Source organism: Balaenoptera borealis, assembly GCF_965194805.1.
Source record: "Balaenoptera borealis genome assembly, chromosome: 14".
NCBI classification, from domain to species: domain Eukaryota; kingdom Metazoa; phylum Chordata; class Mammalia; order Artiodactyla; family Balaenopteridae; genus Balaenoptera; species Balaenoptera borealis.
In genome coordinates, this window is record NC_138875.1 from 60,907,565 (window position 1) to 60,930,727 (window position 23,163).

Here is a 23,163-nt window from a genome sequence, read left to right on the forward strand (position 1 = left end):
GTAGGAGGGTTCCCTTTGCTCCACACCCTCTCCAGAATTTGTTATTTGTAGGCTTTTTAATGATGGCCATTCTGACCGGTGTGAGATGATAAGTAGAGGGTATATATCTTTAAGAGGAAACTTGTGAATATGAAGAAGAGAGACATTTAGAAAGGAAATATAATCCCCTCAGATCGTGTGTGGATCCAGAGAGGGAGAAATCAAAATAAACCTTTTAAAAAGTTCATCAGGGTGGCAGAAAATAGAACATAAAACCCAAATGAGGACTTTAGGGATATCTGGGATAAAAAGGGACATGGAAACTTCCGTTGATTCACCAACTCTGCTGCAGGGGATCTGAATCGAAGACTGCTTGCAACTAATATATTTTTTGTTGTATGACATGATAGCAAGAGAGGATGGAAAGAATTAGAACCTAATTTGGATGTCAGTGATCTGGATTTCAGGTTAGGACATCATGCCTATCCTTCGATATGAACACCCGGAACAGTGAATAAAGGGGATAAATAAAAATTTTTGCAAGTTGAAATGCAGTAGGCTGTTGTGTATGGGAGAAAATAAGACATTTTTTTCATTCAGCCGACACGCAATGTAAAACAAAAGTACCCCGTTGTGTAGAAGTCAGAGCTTCCTACTTCTTGTCAAAGTGGCTGCTGGCATCTCCAAATTTCATCATGTTTCCATTTTCTCATCTATTTGGGATGGCAGCATTGTTCAGAGGTATAAAGATAAGCACTGGATTTAAATATTTCCTACTTTCTTAGGGGGAAGTAACTCGAGCCCAGACTACCTAGATCACCATCGGCTTACTTATGTATCATTTGTCACATGCGCCATTCTGGCCCTCTCCTGCATCCCTCTAAGAACAGATTTTGACCAGCAGGAAGGGCTGTGGAAGTTAGCAGGGGACCCTGGCTAAACCACTGAGGAAATCCCTGTGGGGCAATGACGTTTCACCTCCCTCACTCACACCTGTTGCCATGATATCGATTCATCCGTGTGCTCTTTGTGTTGACAGTTCCAGAAGCACCATCATGCTTCCCTTCCCTTTTTACCATTGAGATCAACTTAAAAAGATGAGCTCCAATAGGAGGAAGAGGGATTGCACTGCACATAGCATAAAGGTTAGAGTTGCAATTCTGCAGGAATTTAGTGCAGTTTTAAATTGGTACTGTGCATTTTTGGAAGGTTGACACCTACTGAAAGGGTGCCCCTTCCTGTGTTCCCTTAGACAGTCAGTACCTCTGCCAGGGCCCTGTGCTCCCCCAGCACCTGTTGTGGGTGTCTGCTGGCTGGTCCCTCTGAGCAATGGATCCCCAGAGGAGGGAGGAGGACTTCTGAGTCAATGGGGGAAGGTTCAGCACTCCAGCAGCCTAGCCAGTCTTAAATTTCTTAAAAATAAGTGCAAATGGATTTTCTTTGTAAAAATAAAGGTCTCACATTTTTTGTGGCCTGGCATCCTGTCCATCCGTAGATAAAAGTGAACTAAGATTGCCTTGGTTTTCAGCAGCCGTTATCTGCTACCTTTACGCTGAAAATGATCTTTCCACCTGTCCCATCCTTTACTCAATCCCAAGGGACTGTAGCGAGGACTCACGTTTACACTACAAGGTGAGGAAAGGAGTATAAACAAATTGAACATTAGCCCAAGCCCGTCAGCTCCATGTGATCAGTTTTCTTCATTTTGCCCCATCAAGTCCTTCATTCAGAAGAAAGGTCCCCACGAGGAATTACAGTCCTTCCCAGCTGGGCCTGAGCATCTGCCCTGATGCCTTTCGTGGTTCACCCCACACTACCCGTCCACCCAGAGCGGGGCTTCCGACAACTCCTCTGAGAGAGATGAGGTCTGTCCACAAGTGTGAAGGGTCTGAAACTTTACCCAACTTAGACTCTGACACGTTATCCTGTTCCTCTTTTGGGAATGCTGGCAGAAGACACAAGACTCGGGGGTCAGAGACCAAGGACTTTACTACTCACAGCCCAGGAGACAACATCTGCTCTTTGTATTAGTTCCCTTTGCCCCCATGTAGCACTGAGATCATGCGATGGTCCCAGATGACACCAGCATGTGCAGGAGAGGGACCAGGGTCAAGTGCCCAGCACATGATCAGGCAGCAAACAAGCCCTGACCTACTTAAATGTCAGGGGAAAGGTCAGCCTAACCATCAGGCGCCCTCGGCACAAGCTTGCCAGGATGTTCAGAGCCCACGGAGGGCTGCCTCTCCCAGCAGGGCCCACATACAGTTTATCATTCCAGCTTCCCTTCAGAGTGACCTTAGTCCAAAAGCCCACAGCACCGAGTGCTGATAGCCCTGGGCTGGCTGCTGAAGACCCACGGAATGTTGATTTATTGCTGGAGGAAAAGGGGGTGGTGGGATGTCCATGTGTCTCCCTATGTTTAAACAAAAACACCCCACACACGGCCCCCCCAACCCTTTCCTGGTTTCAGTTCCTGCTGGACTGTTACATACACTCTCAGTTCCTGTTTGATGGTAGTACTGAAAAAGAAACAGCACCTACTCTCCAACTTGGATAGAGAATTCAACATGAAAAAGGAAGATACGTGTAATAAACTCAAACTCAGTATGTCCAAAACCAGACTTCTGGTCGCGTCCACAGCCACAGAGAAGGCAGCACATCCTCCCTCAGCCTCCTTCTGCGCCTGAGCGCCTGGCGGGCCGTCCACAGCCTGACCCATCGGTTCCGCCCGCTGCAGTCCCATCACCTCTTAGCAGGATGATTCCATCACTCGCTAGATGCTTGGCGGCTTCAGTGTTTACCTTCTCACGCTGATTCTCAGTCCAGCAGCCGGAGGGGTCCTTTCAGCATGAAAAGCCGGATCCTATCACTTTTCTGCTCAGAACCTCCCACCGACTCCCAGTGCATTCCGAATGAAAGGACCTGCCTGGTCCCACACAATCTGCAACCCAGCCTGCCTCTCTGATCTGACCTCTGACCCCCCTCCTCACTGCCTCCATTCCCATCACTCCACCTGCTCTGGGACTCACTGGACTCACCAAGCCCACCTGGCTCAGGGCCCTTGCACTGCTGCTGCCTCTGCCTGGTCCTCCCCCGACCCACAGATGCCAAAGGGCCTACCTCTGCTCCCCTTCGGGCCACCCCGACCCCTGCACCCCTGCATTATGTTTATCCATGGCACTTACCACCATTTGACACACGGCAGACATTTATTTCCTTGTTATCTTTCCTCTGTGAGTCCGGGATTCTGCTCACAGGTACCCTCCTTGCTGTATTCCCAGTGCCGAGAACACTGCCGGCCACACACCGACTCCCAGTGAATGCTTGCTGGAGTCATTAATTCAGCAGGTATTTATCATCTACCTTTTCAGTTTGCAGTCCAAGGGGAAGAGAGAAAAATCAAAAGGAACTTGTAATACAGTGGGTTTAGTGCCACATTGGAGAAGTGTAGGGTATCACAGGGCCACACAGGAGGTCTACACTGTGGGGAGCCAGATGGGAATTTATTTTTAAATACAGACTCTCGGAGAAGTCCCTGTGACATCCAATTTGGCATTCCCAGCATCCTACCCCACCCAAGGAGTTCTCGAGTTTTTGTTCTAATTGTGATTATAAATGCATCAGTCATTGCCTTTATAGGTAATAGCAAAATGAGGGAACATTTACCTATCAAAAGTGATAGCCCAGGGCTTCCCTGGTGACACAGTGGTTGAGAATCCGCCTGCCATTGCAGGGGACACGGGTTTGAGCCCTGGTCTGGGAAGATCTCACACGCCGCGGAGCAACTAAGCCTGTGTGCCACAACTACTGAGCCTGTGCTCTGGAGCCCATGAGCCACAACTGCTGAGCCCACGTGCTGCAACTGCCGAGGCCCATGTGCCTGGAGCCCATGCTCCACAACAAGAGAAGCCACCGCAGTGAGAAGCCTGCGCACCACGACGAAGAGTAGCCCCCGCTCGCCGCAACTAGAGGAAGCCCGCGCACAGCAATGAAGACGCAACGCAGCCAAAAATAAATGGATAAAATAAATAAATTTAAAAAAAAATGATAGCCCAGGAATGAACTAAAACAATGCTAAATCAGCTAAAACAATTTTAAAATAATTTTGAGTTATTTTGCAGTGCTTTGTATACTTTTTATATTGAATTTAAGTATCTTTAAAACTTTACTGAGTATCTTCTAATTAATACCAAATTCTCTTCTACTTATTATCAGTGGGAACATGTTTCACAAAACTGTAGTGGTATGTACCTACATACCTTTTTAAAATCTGTACCTTTTCATGGAATATCACTTCATTTGCACACACTTCTCCTTGCCCCTTCTGCATGACTATCTCACCCTCCTTCGTTTGCCCTGTTTTTCTGCTCTTTCTGGTGATTTGTCATCCTTCAAACAGCAGTGGTTCAAATAAGCCATCAGATGGACGCTTTCCCTGCAGACTCAGGGTTACAACGTCGGCTTTCTCATCATCTTCCCCTCAGTATCTTTTAGGACTCCCTCTGCTCCTGTTGCCTTCAGTTCCTAGAATGTGTTTTTGTTGGGTTTGAGTTTGGGGGTGGGGGGTTGGACAGGGAATATAGGTGACATGGGTCACTTAACGATTCTTTTCTGAAAGGCCACAGAGCTCTGCTCATGTGCATCTTCCACTGTCACTGTCACTCCGGCCGACCTTCCTCTTCCCCCAGACCAATGGGAGGCAGGAATCTTACAACAAAAGTCCCCTCAGGTTTACAGAAAACAAGAGCTAACAGCTGATGTGCATTAAGTACTGACCACGTGGCAAACTTTCTGCACACTCGTGTGGCTTGTCTCAGCCACACACCACAGGCTTGGCCCCAAGGCCACCTCAGGCCGGGCAGGGTGAGCACCTTGTCTGAGGGACTTGAGTATTGGGTGGAGGAACAATTTTTTTTTCATTTTGAGAGTAAAAATTTTATTTTTGAGGAACTTCATATGCACATTTTAAAGAGAGTCCCATAAGAAAGCAAAAATATTACCCTTCCCTCATCCCAGAAATAAATTTAAAAGGCATAAAATTTCTTTTTTAAATCATGACACTTGGAAGTTTAGCACCAGCATCCAAAATTTAAGAAAGGGAAAAAAAGCATTTACATACTATGTTTTAGATTTCTTTGGTTGGGGTTCTCCCGACGGGCTAATGATATTTCATCTTTCAACTCATATTACTAAAAGAGGAAAAAAACAGGAAAAAAAATAACACCTAGTGGTTGCTGAAACTGGAGAGGTCCTTCCTGTCCTCCTTTCAGGCATCCTGGGATCTCAGCTTGCTGGAAAGTTGACTGACATTTTCCTTTTGTAGTTGTTTCGTAAAGAATAATCGTAGGGGCTTCCCTGGTGGTGCAGTGGTTGAGAGTCTGCCTGCCAATGCAGGGGACACGGGTTTGAGCCCTGGTCTGGGAGGCTCCCACATGCCGCGGAGCAGCTGGGCCCGTGAGCCATAATTACTGAGCCTACGCGTCTGGAGCCTGTGCTCCTCAACAAGAGAGGCCGCGATAGTGAGAGGCCCGCGCACCGTGATGAAGAGTGGCCCCCACTTGCCACAACTGGAGAAAGCCCTCGCACAGAAACGAAGACCCAACATAGCCATAAATAAATAAATTTTTAAAAAATGTAAATGTTCCATATAAAAGGGCAGCTCCTACTTAAAAAAAAAAAAAAGAATAATCGTAAATGTTCTAATGTCAACGTCTTGGACAATTAATCTTCCACTTTACTGTTTGGATGTTTCCTTGACATTGGTGAGGTCACGGTCTGCTCTATGCTTTGTTTTATTTTTTTGAATGGTCATTAAATTCTTTAGGTCACCTGCTGATTGGTGGAGATGCCCAGGGGCCTGGGGATACTAAACCCAGCTCTAACCACCATGCAAAGCTGACAGGTCAGGGAAGCTGACAGGTGACAGAGCTGCAGACAAAACGGCAGCTGCCTGAGAAACCCTGTGTAGAAGACTGGCAGTGTTTGGTCCTTGTCTCTGAGGGACGGTGATGGGTTACTCTTAGAATGGCTCCTTTCCTAGTTCCCATGGATTTGCTCTGGGGTGAGCCACACCCCATCTGGTTGGGTAGAACGCTGGGAAAGCTCCTCAGATTTAGTTCCAGGAAGATCAGGTCGGCCTCACTGATGAGCCTAGGAGTGAGAGTCTCAGCGACTGTAGGACCTGCCTCCCTTCCCCTGCTGGCTCATCACAGCACCAAGCTTTCTATTGTCTCACCAGCCACCTGGGGACAGCAGACCCACAGGATTCTGCCCTGGTCTCTGGGCTTTCTACCTGAGAAAGGCCCCAAAGGCTCCTCTCCTGGAATTCAAGCTAACCTGGGCCTGGATCAAGGGGAATGTGTCCTCCTTCCCTCAACCAACCCCTCCTGGGAAGGGGCTCCTGGAAATCCAGAAGCTGCCTTGCCTTCTCCCTCTACCCCTTTCAGTTTGTCCAAAATATTCATCATTCTGGTTGGTTTGCACTTTATTGAGTCTTGGCTCCTCTTTGCCACACTGTTCTGTTGGCGTCTGGGGCCATGAGGGCCTGGTGACCACAGTGGCAGGTGCCACCACTGGGGAACCCACCTGCCTTGCATAGGAGCGCCAACAGCAGCTGCTACATCCTATGTGAAAGCTCGGGTCCCGGGTGGACACACCACCAAGTCAGAGTTTCCAGTCGGGGGACTTTTCTAGTTGTCAGCTCATCTGCACAACAAAGATGACACTAAACCAGGGGTGGGGGGGGGTGCCCAGGGTTGTGGGGTGCCCGGACCCCTCCCAGCCCAGGTGACAGGCTCTCCTGCCCCAGCTCTCTGTGACGATTCATCTGTGGGTCACACGCTGGCCCCACAGGAGGACTGTCCTCCAGAAGAGACTCTACCAGGAGAGTCTCGCAGTGTTAAACAGAGTTTCACACCCCAGTCTTTCATACACTGTAGTCACAATTTTGTCCGTGTTGAGTACCTCCTATACTATTAATTGTTTTTCTTTGAATCAAGTCAGCTTTTCACTTTAAATTTAATTTACTTCTCTGTTGTGCTAAACACTATCATTTCCAAGATTAATGATCTGAGGTGCTAGTTATATATTTTCAAAAACACATAATTATAAGAACTGGAGTCTATCTGTGTCAACATAATACAACTTTTCGTTCCAGGAAGTTCTTGCCCAAGAAGATAAGGCTGTACACCAATAAAGTAGTTTACTGTTTGCTTCAGAAAATTCCTACAAATGACTTTATTCAGGTGAACAGTTTGCTTACCTGAGCAAACTGTCCTCAGACAGCAGTTCAGTCCCCCAGACCATCACCTCCAATCCTGAACCATCACATCACAAACTGTACCCAACCTGATCCAGTCTCTGCCTTGAAAGACCCACCTTCAACCCCTTGAGCCCAGACCTCAAACCCCTATAGATGTTCTTCCTTGAACTTTTCCTTCTGACACACAACTAAAACTGTCAAAATGGTGGTCTCCCTTTTGGCAGTAAGTCTAAAAACAACTTTGCTTACTCAGCGGCTTCTTCTGATGTTCTTTTGGGAGCTGACAGTCAGCAACTATGCAAGTTTAAAATGTTCAGCTGTGCACCCCTGAGACCATCACACACTATGTGTAGACAAGACCCAACTTCAAGAACAAGCAATGAGAGGACAAGGGTCCTCCCCTTCCTCCCTGCATTCTCTTCACATATCCTCCTCACCAAGGCCCTTTTTGTACCTAATCTCCCCCTGCTTCTACAACTCTGACTGCAGGACACAAGCTAGGGGGGCAGGCAATTACCGGGGGATGAGCAGGTCATATTGTAGTGAGAGTTGTAAAGTAATGAGCAGCCTCTGTGGCTTGAAAAAATTGTTAACTTAAAACAGAATAATGGACCATTCCTGGAGTCATTCACTACATTGGCCACTCTGTCGCCAAATTTCAAGCAAATGCTGAAATTCACAGCTCCGATACAGAGCAGTATCATGCCCAGGTAGTTGCTTACGTGATAAGATTTGAGAGTATCAAGAAGTCTTCTCTGCCCCAAATTTCTTGCTTTTCTCCCATCTTCCCACAAGGCACAGGTTTTATAGGGTATGAAACTTTAACTTAAGGAAAACATTAACTTCTTAACTTTTTAAGGACCGCCTTTATGGTCCTTTGAAGACACAAAATCTGGGGAGATAACATAATAACAACCATTGTCTTTATTGGTCATTGTCTTGGTCTGTTCCAGATGTTATAACAAAAGTATCACTGGGGGTTGTTGAAGACTGGTGGTTTAAACAACAAACATTTATTCTCACAGATCTGGAGGCTGGAAGTCCAAGAGCAGGGTGCTGGCAGATCTGTGTCTGGTGAGGGTCCTCTTCCTGGTTTGCAGACGGCCGTCTTTTTCTTGTGTCCCCACATGGGGGAGAGAGAGAGAGAGAAATCTGTGTCTCTTCTTATTAGGGCACTAATCCCATTCATGGGGGCCCCACCCTCATGACATAGTCACCTACCAAAGGCCCCACCTCCAAATACCATCACACCAGGAATTAGACTTCAGTTTGTGAATTTTGGGGGGGACATAAACATTCAGTCCATAGTAACCACTTACTGTGGCTGGGATCTGTTTTGACGTGTCTACCTGCATTACGTGTTTAATTCTTAAAGCTCCCTGTGAATGGGAGGTACTACTTTCCACAATTTAGAGATGAGGAAACTGAGGCTTCACGTGGTTTGCCAAGGTCGCCCCGCTGGTAAGCGGCAGACCCAGGGAGCCCAGGTTAGCAGACCTTACTGCATTGCTAACATTTCTGAGATGGATTCAGAATGTGAAAACAACACCGGACACTGGTGTGACCCCACTGTTCTTACAGCTTTCTCCTTCTTTTCTCACTTCCTCATCAGGACACCCCCCACACACACACCTCAGGAGGCAAGACAGGTACTATTTTTAGCAACAGATTGTCCGTTCAGATTCCCCTGGGGTGAGGCTGAGCGGGTTGGAGGAGCAAAGAGGAGGGAGCAGAGGGGTTGAAGAGGGACCCCGGCTGAAGGGAGGGGATGTAAAATGTGGCTGGATGCACAGATTCAGAGAGAGGCCTAGTGGTGCCCAGAGGCAGGGTGGGTGGGCAAAATGGGAGAAGGGCGTCGAAGGCACAGACTTCCAGTTATATCGTAAATAAGTCCTGAGGATGGAAAGTACAGCATGGTGACCACAGCTAACAATACTGTGCTGTATATTTGAAAGTTACCGAGAGAGTAGATCTTAAAAGTTCTCATCACAAGAAAAAAAATGTGTAACTACCTATGGTGATGGATGTTAACTAGACTTACTGTGGCCATCGTTTCACAATATTTACAACTATGGAATCACCATGGTGCACACCTGAAACTAATGTAATGTTATATTTCAATTACCACTCAATTTGAAACAAATGGAGCTGGGTCCTCATCTTCTCCCCAGGCGTGCTCTGCTCACAGAAAACGCTGTGGTTCCGTTTGGGTGGTCACCACCCCCAGGATGGTATCCCACTTTGAGAAGAAAAACCACAAAAGACCCCTGCTCTTTGTAAAATAAAGAAGGCATTGCAGAAACAAGGAAAACACTTTCACTGAGATTTATAATAAACGCAGTCATAAACAGAATCAGAGAATGCAGAGTTCAGGCTCTCACTGGACCGCCCTGAAGAAGCAATCGTTATTGGGATTCAAGTTTTAAATTCTTTTAGGGATATTTGCAATTCTAAGCTATAGAAATCTAGGGCGATAAGGAAGACAAGAACTATTTGAAGTGATGTCAGTGCAACTCTGGCTCCTTGCATGTGATGGGCACACCGTCTGTATCATCCACGTGTTTCTCATGACAGCTCCACGCAGTAATAATGAATGGCTTCATGTTCAGATTAGGACGCTGAGACCAGAGAGGCTGACATAAAGTGAGAAGTGTCTGCATCGGAATTCAAAACCAGGATTGTCCTGCTCCAAAGACTGTGTGCTCCATCACAGGAGGCTTCCAGATCTGTCCGAAGTTATCCTCACATCAAAGGCAAAGAATAGACTGGGCCGGGGCTTCCCTGGTGGCGCAGTGGTTAAGAATCTGCCTGCCAATGCAGGGGACACGGGTTCGAGCCCTGGTCCAGGAAGATCCCACATGCCGCAGAGCGACTAAGCCTGTGCGCCACAACCACTGAGCCCATGTGCTACAACTACTGAAGCCCACGAGCCTAGAGCCCGTGCTCTGCAACAAGAGAAGCCACCGCAATGAGAAGCCCGCGCACCACAACGAAGAGTAGCCACTCGCCACAGCTAGAGAAAGCCTGCGCGCAGCAATGAAGACCCGATGCAGCCAAAAATAAATAAATAAAATTTTTAAAAAATTATTTAAAAAGAAAAAAGAATAGACTGGGCCGACAGTTCCACTTCTTTGCCTCCGATGCCATCACATTTCCTGCCTCAAGGCATCTTAAACCACCTTTTTCAGAAACAGAGAAGCATATTTACATACAAGGAACCCTAATTCATTTGAAATACAACAGATTTTAGCTGTAGTTTGATTTTTTTTTAGAACAATAGAGCAGAGGCTTTTGAACTTTTTTGAACTTGCCCCCCATGATGAAAAGCCCTTTACCTCACACCTCAGTACACACAACACACACACATGTAACAGAAGTTTCACAGAATAACACTCACTATGTGTGTGAGAAGCTCGCTGACATTTTAGATTCCAGTCTAGTCTTCCTTCCCTCCCTCCCTTCCTTCCTTCCTTTTTCTTCAGAGTCTTCCTCAATGATCCTTTTTTTTTTTTTAATCGTGGTAAAAACATGCAATCTACCCTCTTAAAATGCGAAGTGCAGGGCTTCCCTGGTGGTGCAGTAGTTAAGAATCCACCTGCCAAGGCAGGGGACACGGGTTCGAGCCCTGGTCCGGAAAGATCCCACATGCTGCGGAGCATCTAAGCCCATGAGCCACAACTACTGAGCCTGCGCTCTAGAGCCCGTGAGCCACAACTACTGAGCCCACGTGCCAGAATTACTGAAGCCCACGCGCCTAGAGCCCGTGCTCCGCAGCAAGAGAAGCCACCACAATAAGAAGCCCGCGCACCGCAACGAAGAGTAGCCCCCGCTCACTGCAACTAGAGAAAGCCTGCACGCAGCAACGAAGACCCAACACAGCCAACAATAAATTAATTAATTTTTAAAATGCTAAGTGCATAATACGGTGTTGTTAATTACAGACCCAATGTTGTTCAGTTCTCCAGAACTTATCTCGTGTAACTGAAACTTGACCCCCACTTCTCACCCCACCCCCCAGCCCATGGCAACCACCACTCCCCTCCTGCTTCTGGGAGTCTGACTATTTTGGATTATTTCTCATGTAAGTGGGATCGTGCAGTGGAAAGCAGTGTGTAGACTCCTCAAAAAATGAAAAATGGATATTTTATTTTTTAATCCTGGACACGACCCCCTATACTGATGTCAGGATCCACTCGTGTGTTGCTACCACAGTTTGAATTACATTGCAAGGGGACCTGAATTGTTTTTTGCTTTAGAACAAACGGTCAAGTCATTGAAGCTGGTATCAAAGACTTGTGAGGTAATCAGGAAGAGCTGGGGGGAGGAGGACAAAAAGAGAGATTTAAAAAATTAATTATTAATGGCAACTCAGTGGAAATATTAATACTCTTATGTATTTTTAATTCTTGAAAAGAGGAAGAGATGCTGCTTATAAATGTCGCTTATTTTTTCCTACAGGCTAATAAAAGATGATGAAATACCAGATTTGCTTCATTAAGCAGACATTTTAAAGTCCAAACCCAAACTAAAACTCAAAGGGTAATTCATCTTCTGTGTCCCAAACAATATTCATCAGCTCCTTACCTAACTGGGGCGAGCAAGCCTCTCTGAAGCCAATGCACCAGAGCATGGATGCCATTGTCCACTAGGTGGCGATATAGAACAGGAGTAGCCCTTTCTTAATCTTACACAAAAGATGCAAAAGAATTTAGAAACCCAGGGTTGTCCAGTAATTCACACGAATTCAGCCTGAAAGTTTACTCAGTGCTCCGGGCATGTTTCTCCCTTTTCTTGGAACATCCCTGGATTTCAGCTTCATTCTTGCTGACAGCCTGGCATTTAAAGTTAGTAATATCTTGGCTATTTCCTGTGGCAATACAGATGTATCATAATGTCTGTATTTATTAACAATCTGCAAAATTAGCATGTGCCGTGAATCTTTATTTCTTGCCCCTCCATATAACATTTAAGAAATACTGTGGGTCCTTGTGTCATTTCCCTTTGCTAACAATTTCTATATCTCTTAGTTGTTCTGCATATTGTAAAGTTATTGAAATATCTGGTGGATATTTTAGTTCTTATTTTTCAATTGAAAAGAATGATCTCAAATACACATGGGCAAAAAGAACTAATAGCTGATAAATTAGAAATGTCTCATAAACAAAAATGTATGCTTTTGCAATGTGGAAACAGTCTTTTGAAATAATCCCATGTATTAGAGATTTTAAAATTCTCATCAAGTGATGCCTGTTATAAGACATATTTATAATTACTTGCAAGTCTTACTTATTTTTACAATATTTTTTTGATGTTGGTAAAGAGAAGATATTGATGAATAATTTTCTCTTGCTACTTATATTTGTATATCATTTGAACTTTTATGAATACACATTACTTTTACAAACAGGAAAATAAGGTTGTTTTTGTTATAAAAGTAGTATGTAACTATGAGGAAAAACATTTTAGTATGGCATAAACTGGAAAGTTATTACTTATAGGTCAGTTGAATGCTCACACAATTTAAGTGCTATGTAGGGTAATCTTAGTCATGAATTGCTGATTTAGGAAGTAATATTTCTAAATTTAGGTCATTTCTACCGTGTTCCTATCTATAATTAAACATCCTCCTTAAAGTGGGAAGAATATCAAGTTGTTCATTATTCTCATGGTAATGTAATTATTGAGACAACTGGTATTAGCATCTTTCATTGTTAAAAACAGCAAAATCAGTATATCTAACATTTCACTATTCTTCAAGCTGCACGTAACCTACCTCTATGTGGTGGTCATAGGTTTATGGTATAAGAAGCACTTTCACTTACATTAGTTCATTTTGTCCTCCTAATAGCTGTGCGACATAGGCAGGGCACATGAAAAATCTAAGCCATAAATCATGCACGTAAGGTCCTAATCGAATGGGCTACAGAACCAGGGGAGGACCGACCATGTGATTCTGAGTTCAGGCCCTTTGCCTTTCGTTTCTGTAAGCTTTTTGCAGACTGCCCCAAAGCTCCCTGGGTGCAGATGAGGAGGAGGGAGTCTTCCCAGCAAGTGTTTTTAAGTACTGGCCGCTCTTTCTTGCTTTTTCTTCATCTGCATGTAAGCGGGAGTGAGGGGTGAGGGGAGGGACAGGAATGACTGAGAACGGGCTACGTGTGCCTGTTGTGCTCACACCCAAGGTGGTAAGGGCTGTGCAGTAGGCTACACGGGTCCTAATGAGGCTGAGCCCAGATGCCATGTTGATTTGTGACTTTGTCCCTCACCTTTCAAACTGCATCTCCCTGAGGCATAGTCGAACGTTACTCAACAAGTAAGTGTATAAACTGACCCCCTCCTGCGCTCTGGGGACTCCTGTCAGGGGCCGCATCCCCGGACACGGGGTGGATCACAGCAGACTCCCCCACAGCAGGCCCACACAGAGTCTGAAGTCTAGCGGGAGAGGCAGACAACTATCATCACTAATTCTACTGTAAGACGAAAGTACAGGCTTTATGAGAGACAGTAACAGTGAGACATAGTTTAGATGGCGGGAGGGGTGTGCCAGGAAGTTTCTCTCAAAAAGCCTTATTTAAGCTCAGACCTAAACAATGAGTAGGGATTTACCAGGAAGGATGGTTGGAAACATTCCAAGAGGGATGCCCCATACACAGGCCCTGGGGTAGGAAGATGCTTCTCTTGTTGGAGGAACAGAGACTCATGTGGCCCCAGTAGAGGCAGAAAAGGTAGGCGGCAGGCAGGGGCCCCATCCTGGGGGCCTTGTGGTCCATATTAAGAATGTTGTATTTTGTCCTAACCACAGAGACAAGCCATTGTTGAGTTTTAAGTAGAGAAGAGATATGATCAGATTTATGTTTTTAAAAGATGCATTGGCAGCTGGAATTAAGACTAGAGTGGAGTGAGTCTCCGTGGGAGACAGGCTGGGAGGCGCCTGGTGATCCAGGACAGATGATGGCCGTGGTAGGGCAGTGGTGGGGAGGTGACGGAAAGAGAAACCCTGGCAGCGGCTGAACAGAGTGTGAAGGGGTGTGCAAGGAGTTCAGATTCGAACTTACAGGGATGGGACTCTGAGAGATGGTCCAGTGGGTGTTAAAGAAGCATCTGGACATGAGAGTCCATTGTTGAAAGGATGCTTAGGCTGGAACTATCACTTTGGGAGATGTCATCCTAGAGATGGTGCTAAAATCCAGGAAAACTGTTGAGAACACCTTGGGAGGAAGAGGGCACAGAAAAGACAGGAAGGCCCAGAACCCAGCCCAAAGAAACCTCTACATTATAAAGTAGGCACAGGAGAAGGAGTCAGTAATGGAGCTTGAGAAGGGCCACCAGAGAGAGGGGAGAAAATCCAGGAGAGCGTGGTGTCTCCCAAGGCAGAGAAGAAGATGCTTCCTGCGGATGCAGATACTGCGAAGATGAGGATGGTACCCTGTGTCTTGGGAAAGAACATCACACAAGTTCAAGGGGGAGAGCACTGCATATTAGAAATGCAGTTTCAACTAGAAGCAGCATTGTTCTTCTCTCCTTTCAAGAAGGACCTTTTACCTACATGGCTACAAAACTGGCCTGACTGGAATGTTTTATTTCAGAGCACTCAGATTTCATGGCTTTCCATAGCCGCCAGATTGATACTAGCTGTGAGTACCACTTTATTCCCTAACATTTAACTATGAAAAATTTCAACCATACAGAAAAGTTGAAGGAATTTTACAATGAACACTCGTGTATCTATCTCCTAGATTCTACTATTAACATTTTGCTTTACCTGCTTTATCACATGTGTATCCATCTAACAGTCCCTCTGTCTACCCACCAATCCATCTTATTTTTCAGATACATTTCAAAGTAAGTTTCAGACATTGAATCAGTAATTTAAAAACTCCCAACAAACAAAAGTCCAGAACCAGATGGCTTCACAGTGAATTCTACCAAACACTTAGAGAAAAGTTAACACCTATCCTTCTGAAACTATTCAAAAAATTGCAGAGGAAGGAACAATTCTGAACTCACTCTGTGAGGCCAGCATCACGTTGACACCAAAACCAGACAAAGATATCACAAAAAAAGAAAATTACAGGGCAATATCACTGATGAACATAGACGCAAAAATCCTCAACAAAATCTTATCAAACCCAATCAATCCAACAATACATTAAAAGGAGTATGCACGATGATCAAGTGGGATTTATCCCCGGGATGCAAGAATTTTTCAATATCTGCAAATCAATCAATGTGATACACCACATTAACAAATTGGAGAATAAAAACCATATGATCATCTCAATAGATGCAGAAAAAGCTTCTGACAAAATTCAACACCCATTTATGATAAAAAACTCTCCAGAAAGTGGGCATAGAGGGAACATACCTCAACATAATAAAGGCAATATATGATAAGCCCACAGCTAACATCATACTCAATGGTGAACAGCTGAAAGTATTTCCTCTGAGATCAGGAACAAGGCAAGTATGGCCACTCTTGCCACTTTTATTCAACATAGTTTTGGAAGTCCTAGCCACAGCAATTATAAGAAAAAGAAATAAATCCAAATTTGAAAGGAAGAAGTAAAACTGTCACTGTTTGCAGATGACATGATACTATACATAGAAAATGCTAAAGATGCTACCAGAAAATTACTAGAGCTCATCAATGAATTTGGTAAAGTTGTAGGATACAAAATTAATGCACAAAAATCTCTTGCATTCCTATACACTAACAATGAAAGATCAGAAAGAGAAATTAAGGAAACAATCCCATTTACCATCACATCAAAAAGAATAAAATACTCAGGAATTCCCTGGCAGTCCAGTGGTTAGGACTTGGTGCTCTCACTGCCAGGGGCCTGGCTTCGATCCCTGGTCAGGGAACTAAGATCCCACAAGCCACTTGGTGCAGCCAAAAAGAAATAAAATAAAACAAAATAAAATACTTAGGAATAAACCTACCTAAGGAGGTAAAAGACCTGTATTCAGAAAACTATAAGGCACTGATGAAAGAATCAAAGATGACACAAACAGATGGAAGGATATACCATGTTCTTGGATTGGAAGAACTAATATTGTTAAAATGACCATACTACCCAAGGCAATCTCCAGATTCAGTGCAATCCCTATCAAAATACCAATGGCATTTTGCACAAAACTAGAACAAATCATTCTAAAATTTCTATGGAAAACAAAAGATCTCAAACAGCCACAACAATCTTGAGAAAGAAGAACAGAGGTGGAGGAATCACACTTCCTGATTTCAGACTATACTACAAAGCTACAGTAATCAAAACAGTATGGTGAGACTTCCCTGGTGGCACAGTGGTTAGGAATCCACCTGCCAATGCAGGGGACACAGGTTCGAGCCCTGGGCTGGGAAGATCCCACATGCTGCGGAGCAACTAAGCCCGTGCGCCAGAACTACTAAGACCGCGTGCCACAACTACTGAAGCCCACGTGCCTAGAGCCCGTGCTCCACAACAAGAGAAGCCACTGCAATGAGAAGCCCGCGCACCGCAGCAAAGAGTAGCCCCCGTGTGCAGCAACGAAGACCCAACGCAGCCAAAAATAAATAAATAAATAAATTTATATTTAAAAAAACAGAACAGTATGGTATTGGCATAAAAACAGACACACAGATCAGTGGGACAGAATAGAGAGCTTAGAAATAAACCCATGCACTTATGGTCCATTAATCTACGACAAAGGAGGCAAGAATATACAATAGATAAAAGACAGTCTCCTCAGTAAGTGGTGCTAGGAAAACTGGAAAGCTATATGTGAAAGAATGAAATTAGAATATTCTGTAACACTGTACACAAAAATAAACTCAAAATGTATTAAAAACCTAAATGTAAGACCAGAAACCATAAAACTCCTAGAGGAAAACATAGGCAGAACACTCTTTGACATAAATCCCAGCAATACTTTTTTGGATCTGTCTCCTAAAGCAAAGAAAATAAAAGCAAAAATAAACAAACAGAACCTAATTAAACTTAAAAGCTTTTGCACAGCAAAGGAAATCATTGACAAAATGAAAAGACAACCTATAGAATGGGAGAAAATATTTGCAAATGATATGACTGATAAGGGGTTAATATCCAAAATATGTAAACAGCTCATACAACTCAACATCAAAAAAGCAAACAACCCAATTAAGAAATGGGCAGATGACCTGAATAGACATTTTCCCAAAGAGATACATGAAAAGACACTCAACATCACTAATCATCAGGGACATGCAAATCAAAACCACAATGATATATCACCTCATACCTGTCAGAATGGCTATCACCAAAAAGAATACAAATAACAAATGTTGGAGAGCATGTGGAGAAAAGGGAACCCTCGTACACTGGTGGCGGGGATGTAAATTGGTGCAGCCACTATGGAAAACAGTGTGGAGGTTCCTCAAAAAAGTAAAAATAGAACTACCCTATGACCCAGCAATTCCACTCCTGGGTATATATCCAAAAGAAACCAAAACACTAATTTGAAAAGATACATATACCACAATGTCCATAGTAGCATTATTTACAATTGCGAAGATATGGAAGCAACCTAAGTGTCCATCAACAGATGAATGGATAAAGAAGATGTGGTATACATATATATATGTATGTATATACAATGGAATACTACTCAGCCATAAAAAACAATGAAATTTTGCCATTTGCAGCAACATAGATAGACTTGGAGGGTATTATATTAAGTGAAATAAGACAGAAAAAGACAAATACTGTATAATATCACTTATATGTGGAATCTAAAGAAAATACAAAAAACTAGTGAATATAAGAAAAAAGAAGCATGACCACAGATATAGAAAACAAATTAATTAGTGGTTACCAGTGAGGAACGGGAAGCAGGGAGGGGCAGTACAGGGGTAGGGGATTAAGAGGTACAAACTATTATGTATAAAATAAGCTACAAGCATATATTGTACAACACAGGGAATATAGCCAATATTCTATAAAAACTATAAATGGAGTATAATCTTTAAAACTGAGAATCACTCTATTGTACATCTGTAACATATAATATTGTACATCAACTATAGTTCAATTTTTTTAATTAAAAAAAAAACCAAAGTAAGCTTTGGACATAAGAGCATTTCACAACTAAACACTCTAGCATCTATATCATTGACCAGAGTTCAGTATCTGTTTATGGTTCTACTTCTTTTGAGGTAAAATTTTGAAAGAATGAAAAGCCCAAATCTTAAATGGACCAGTTGTTGCCTTTTGACAAATGCATACCCTGTGTGGCCGTCCTATTAAGTTATAGAACATTACATCTCCCCAGAAAGTCCGTTGCTGCTGCTTTCTCTCTCAGAAAGCGCAGGTGATGTAGGTAAGGAACCCAGTCCTGGGCTCTGGTAGGAACACAGCAAGTGTAAATTCCCTTCTCCCTCTGCCAGGGGACTCTGCCACCGCTCATATACATTCACCCACATTCTCACCAAGATAGAAATAGACATTGAACTCTTCCTAAAAGTGCTTTTGTAAACATTTCACAATACACCCTTTGTAGAGAAGGACAATGGTGTCCAGTGAACTAAGCCCACCCCAAGGAATCATAATTCCTCACCCAGAATCCTGCTCTGCTGGCGCTGAGCAAGCTGAAGCCTCAGCCCTCTGATTTGTCAAACAGGAACAGTGACCATCTCTGTCTACAAGTATAAAATCACCTTGCTGTTTTTAATATATGAATTAATAGAGCCCTGGAGGGAAAGGTGAAAAGACTCCACCACAAGGCTGTGACCATTTTGACTAAGCTACCGTATTGTCCCAGGTTGCCCCCCGAGCCCCATCCTCGCCTCACTGCTCAGGTGAGGCCTCTGGGCACAGGTATGAGTCAGGGACGTTCCATGTGGAGGGCTCAGGTTCAGCACCAGGTCAGGACTGGAGCTGCTTAGTAGGTCTTCAAAATCTAGTGTTAACAACCCCTGGAAGAGGCTGTGGGCTTAGTTTATTTGTTTATCTTCTTGCTTTTGTCTTCTTTGACACTCTGGGCCTTAGGAAGAGCCCACACGAGCTGATTTGTTGGAATGAAGAGAGGGTTTCTCAATCCTCACCCTATGCTGGATTTAAGGAACCCAGAGACATAAGTTGAAGTGCCAGCGACTTCTAAGATTTAATGAAAATTTGTTTGAGCCTTCTTCCCAAGTCAGTGAGAGGTCTAATGATTGCCCCAGATTTACTTATTAAGTCTTGAGATTTTATAGACTGGTATTCACTTTCAGTTACAAAATCCTGCTCTGGCTGAGCTCACATCTCTCTTGGGGGCCACTTCCACTGTCGGCATCTTTTTTCTGCTTTGGACCAACCCAGACCTGGAATTCAGCCTCTTTTCTTTGCCTTCCCCCAAGACGACTTTCCCAAGCAAAGCCTTGTAGAATCCCACCTCTCTCTTCAATCTCTTTCCCTTCTACTCTCTTGACTCCCAGATTCCTCTGGATGTATAGATTCAGATTTGTTTAGCTATGACTTTACTTCCTTTCCACCCACAAGTGGATAATCAAGGTATTTTTCTAAACAAAGATAGTTGTCAAGAGGAATTCTGCTGCAAATTCTTTGAAATATATATATATATATATACACACACGTATATATATTTGTACACATCTACACATACATACATGTATATACACACATACACAATACATATATGCTTATATATATGTCCTACATGTATACATAATATACAACACATAGAACTATAGAAATAATTACATGAATGGGTGTATAATTACATAACACATACTATCTGTACATACACACATGTATATACCCTATGACATACGTCTACACAGATCTAAACCACCACCATCACTAAGGAATTGGTGAACTCCAGCTCCTGCCTCATCTTGTTGGAGTCTTGTTCTCATCTTTTTATTTCTGCATTGCACAGATCCTGCTCTGTAATTGAAATGGATCCCATCCAGCTTACACTGTTTAGTTTACAAAACGGGACTGGAAATATCTGCTCAGTCACTCATTTATTCAGTCTCACATTCACTCAACAGACAATAATCCAGCACCTATGACAGCCCCGGGTTGGATCCTATAGAGGAGAAGATATGGAAATGAGGGAGAGACCCACGTCTTTAGAAACTTGAAATCCAGCTGCATGTGCAACCCTTAACACACCCGAAACAAAACGTCCTCACGCACAATTCTCATCAGAGGAACAGCAAATTCGAGCAGAAAGTAGGGACTTGCAGTGTACAGCAGCGCTGCTGTTTCAGCAGAATGAACAGGAGGAAAAAACCACTGTGGTCAAAAGAAACTGCTGGCTGCTGGATTTTTGTTTAATTACAATTTGTGCTCTTCTAACAGCGTTCGTTCTGCTTAGATGGCAGAGTGGCTTTCATGAAAGTATGAGCTCAGCCTTGCCTTATGCCTGTTGAAAAAAAGAGGTCAGGTAAAATGACTGTAGTGACAGCACCAAGCTAGTTGAAGACAAAAACAAAAACAAAAACAAAAACCCGCACGCTGGAAATTTTTTGCCCACTGAAAACCCCTTGAAGTGGTCTCAGAAACACATATAGAGACGATTTCCTCTTTTCTCCTTAGCAGTGTCCTCAAGGAAAACAGCTTTCCAGATCTGAGGGGGTGGACCAGTGATGCAGTCTAGCAGCCTGGGTTCGTTCCGAATTCAGCTCCATGGCTACATTCGGGATGACGGACTTAATCCTTATGTAGCTCTTCCAAATCTCTTCATATAGTTCTGCAATTTTTAACTGAACTCTACACTGAATATTCTAGTCATTTAAAACGTTTTCACACCACTTTGGCACAGAAATTAGTAATGACCGGATACATTTGCAAAACTCCATGCTTTGTATATTGTAAAACGTCTACATAAAGGCTGAGTAACTCTCATCCCGCATGCAGATAAACGTGATCTATATATGGTTTTGATAATTGTTTTAATTCAAAAATCAAATGTATTTTTAATGTACCCACAGAGGAATTTACATATGAGTTCATGAAGAACAGCAAGTGATATTCGTGTATGCAGAGGAAAGATATGATGGCCTGTTTCTTGATGGTAATGAAATTTGATAAATGACTTCTTTCCACAGAATCTCCAAAATAGAGTGATGCAGGTACACACATTTTATCAAATTAGTTAGAGCTTTTCTAGGAATTGGCTCTGTTTTTACTTACATACTTCTGTGACAAAATTAAAGATAAGTTATTTGTTAGAGGCTCTATCAGTGGTCTTAATTGGAAAACATTTAGCAAGATGAACCTAGCATGCTGGATATGACACTAGGAGAACTTGTGCTCTGGTTTCAAAAACTGGCAGTTCTTAGTGCTATACGTTCCCAAACCATAGAGAACTGGCTTTTCCTGGGAAATCCTAACTTCTCAAACGATGCTCCTTTTTATTCTTTTTACTTATTTACATTGCTTAATGAAATGAGGCAATCACATGATGTACTCTAACTTGAAAATCCTGTATGCTGATACTTCAAATTCTATAAATTATATCCAGATCTAGTATTCTTTTTTTTTTTTTTTTTTTAGAAACTGTTTACTTTCCGTCAGCTTATTTCCATTTTAAGAGTTTGTGGAAGAACAGCTTAAGACCACTCAGTGGTTGTTCCTACCCACTCAGTGGCCTGAGCAGTGGGAGCTCCAGACCAGTCTTCAGTGGGGAACTGCTGAATAGGCACAGAGGGCACCTGCACACCTTCGGACCAGTCCGCCACCTCAGGCTGAGGAGCAGTGAACTCAGGAGGTGGGGCGGTCCATTCACCCTAAAATTCCTCCTTGGTCACAGCCTTCTCAGCTGCCGCCTGCTTTTCCTTTTCAGTCTCTTCAGGATCTCTGTAGAAGTAGACATCAGGCATGACCTCCCATGGGTGTTCACAGGAGATGGTGCCACGCATGCGCAGAACTTCCCGGGCGACCATCCACCACATCAGACCCACTGAGTGAGCTCCCTTGTTGCACGGGATGGCAGCGTCCACATAAGGCAGAGGAGAGTCTGTGTTACACAGAGCAGTGGTAGGCAGGTTAGCGTAAGAGGCCTCTGTGAGGGGCTGGTGGTCAGCCCTGGGATCAGTAACCACCAGAAGTCTTGGCTCCCTGAAGGCTGCCTGGCTCTGGTTAGTGAAGGTTCCAGGAGTGAAGCGGCCAGCAATAGGAGTGGCTCCAGTGGCAGCAGCAAACTTCAGCACAGCTCGCTGGCCAGTATTCCCGGAGGATACGACACTGACATCAGCTGGGTTTTCAATGGCAACAATGGCACGAGCTGACAACAGAAGCTTCTCCCAGGTTCTCTTCAGATTTATGATGTAGATGCCATCACTTTTCCTTTTGTAGATGTACTGTTCCATTTGGAAGTCAAGGTTGGTGCCACCTAAGTGGGTTCCTGCTGCAAGGAATTTGAGGACATCCTCCTCCGTCATTTGCAGGACATCAAGGGCTCCGGACATTGTGAAAGTTTCCCTTTAAGTTATGATGGGAATCCAGAACAACGCCATATGGACCCCTGTCTGACTGACGCGGAAAGAAAGCCTAGTATTCTTTAAAAAAAATTTTTTTAAATATAATTTTAAAGGTTACATTCCATTTACAGTAATTACAAAATATGGGCTATATTCCCTGTGTTGTACAATACATCCCTGGGCCTATCTTTTTTTTTTTTAACATCTTTATTGGAGTATAATTGCTTTACAATATTGTGTTAGTTTCTGCTGTATAACAAAGTGAATCAGCTATACATATACATACATCCCCGTATCTCCTCCCTCTTGTGTCTCCCTCCCACCCTCCCTATCATACCCTTCTAGGTGGTCACAAAGCACCGAGCTGATCTCCCTGTGCTATGAGGCAGCTTCCCATTAGCTAGCTATTTTACATTTGGTAGTGTATATATGTCCATGCCCCTCTCTCACTTGGTCCCAGCTTATCCTTCCCTCTCCC

The 23,163-nt window shown here is 43.8% G+C and overlaps 1 long non-coding RNA gene and 1 pseudogene across 3 annotated transcripts in view; both read right to left on the reverse strand.

Annotated features, from left to right (window-relative positions):
• Nucleotides 1-23,163, reverse strand: part of LOC309610580 — a 58,800-nt gene that overhangs the window by 12,237 nt on the left and 23,400 nt on the right. Inside the window, exons 2-3 of one of the 2 annotated variants that reach the window (XR_014234047.1) lie at nucleotides 3,165-3,342; nucleotides 607-692 (exon numbers count right to left, since the gene is read on the reverse strand). The exons of the other annotated variant lie outside the window; for it this stretch is intronic. This is a non-coding gene — a long non-coding RNA (uncharacterized lncRNA). The remainder of the gene's footprint in view (nucleotides 1-606; nucleotides 693-3,164; nucleotides 3,343-23,163) is intronic. 2 annotated transcript variants of the gene reach the window in all.
• Nucleotides 18,043-22,746, reverse strand: LOC309610546 (small ribosomal subunit protein uS2 pseudogene; annotated as a pseudogene). The gene has a single exon. The product of its transcript is annotated as a small ribosomal subunit protein uS2 pseudogene (transcript).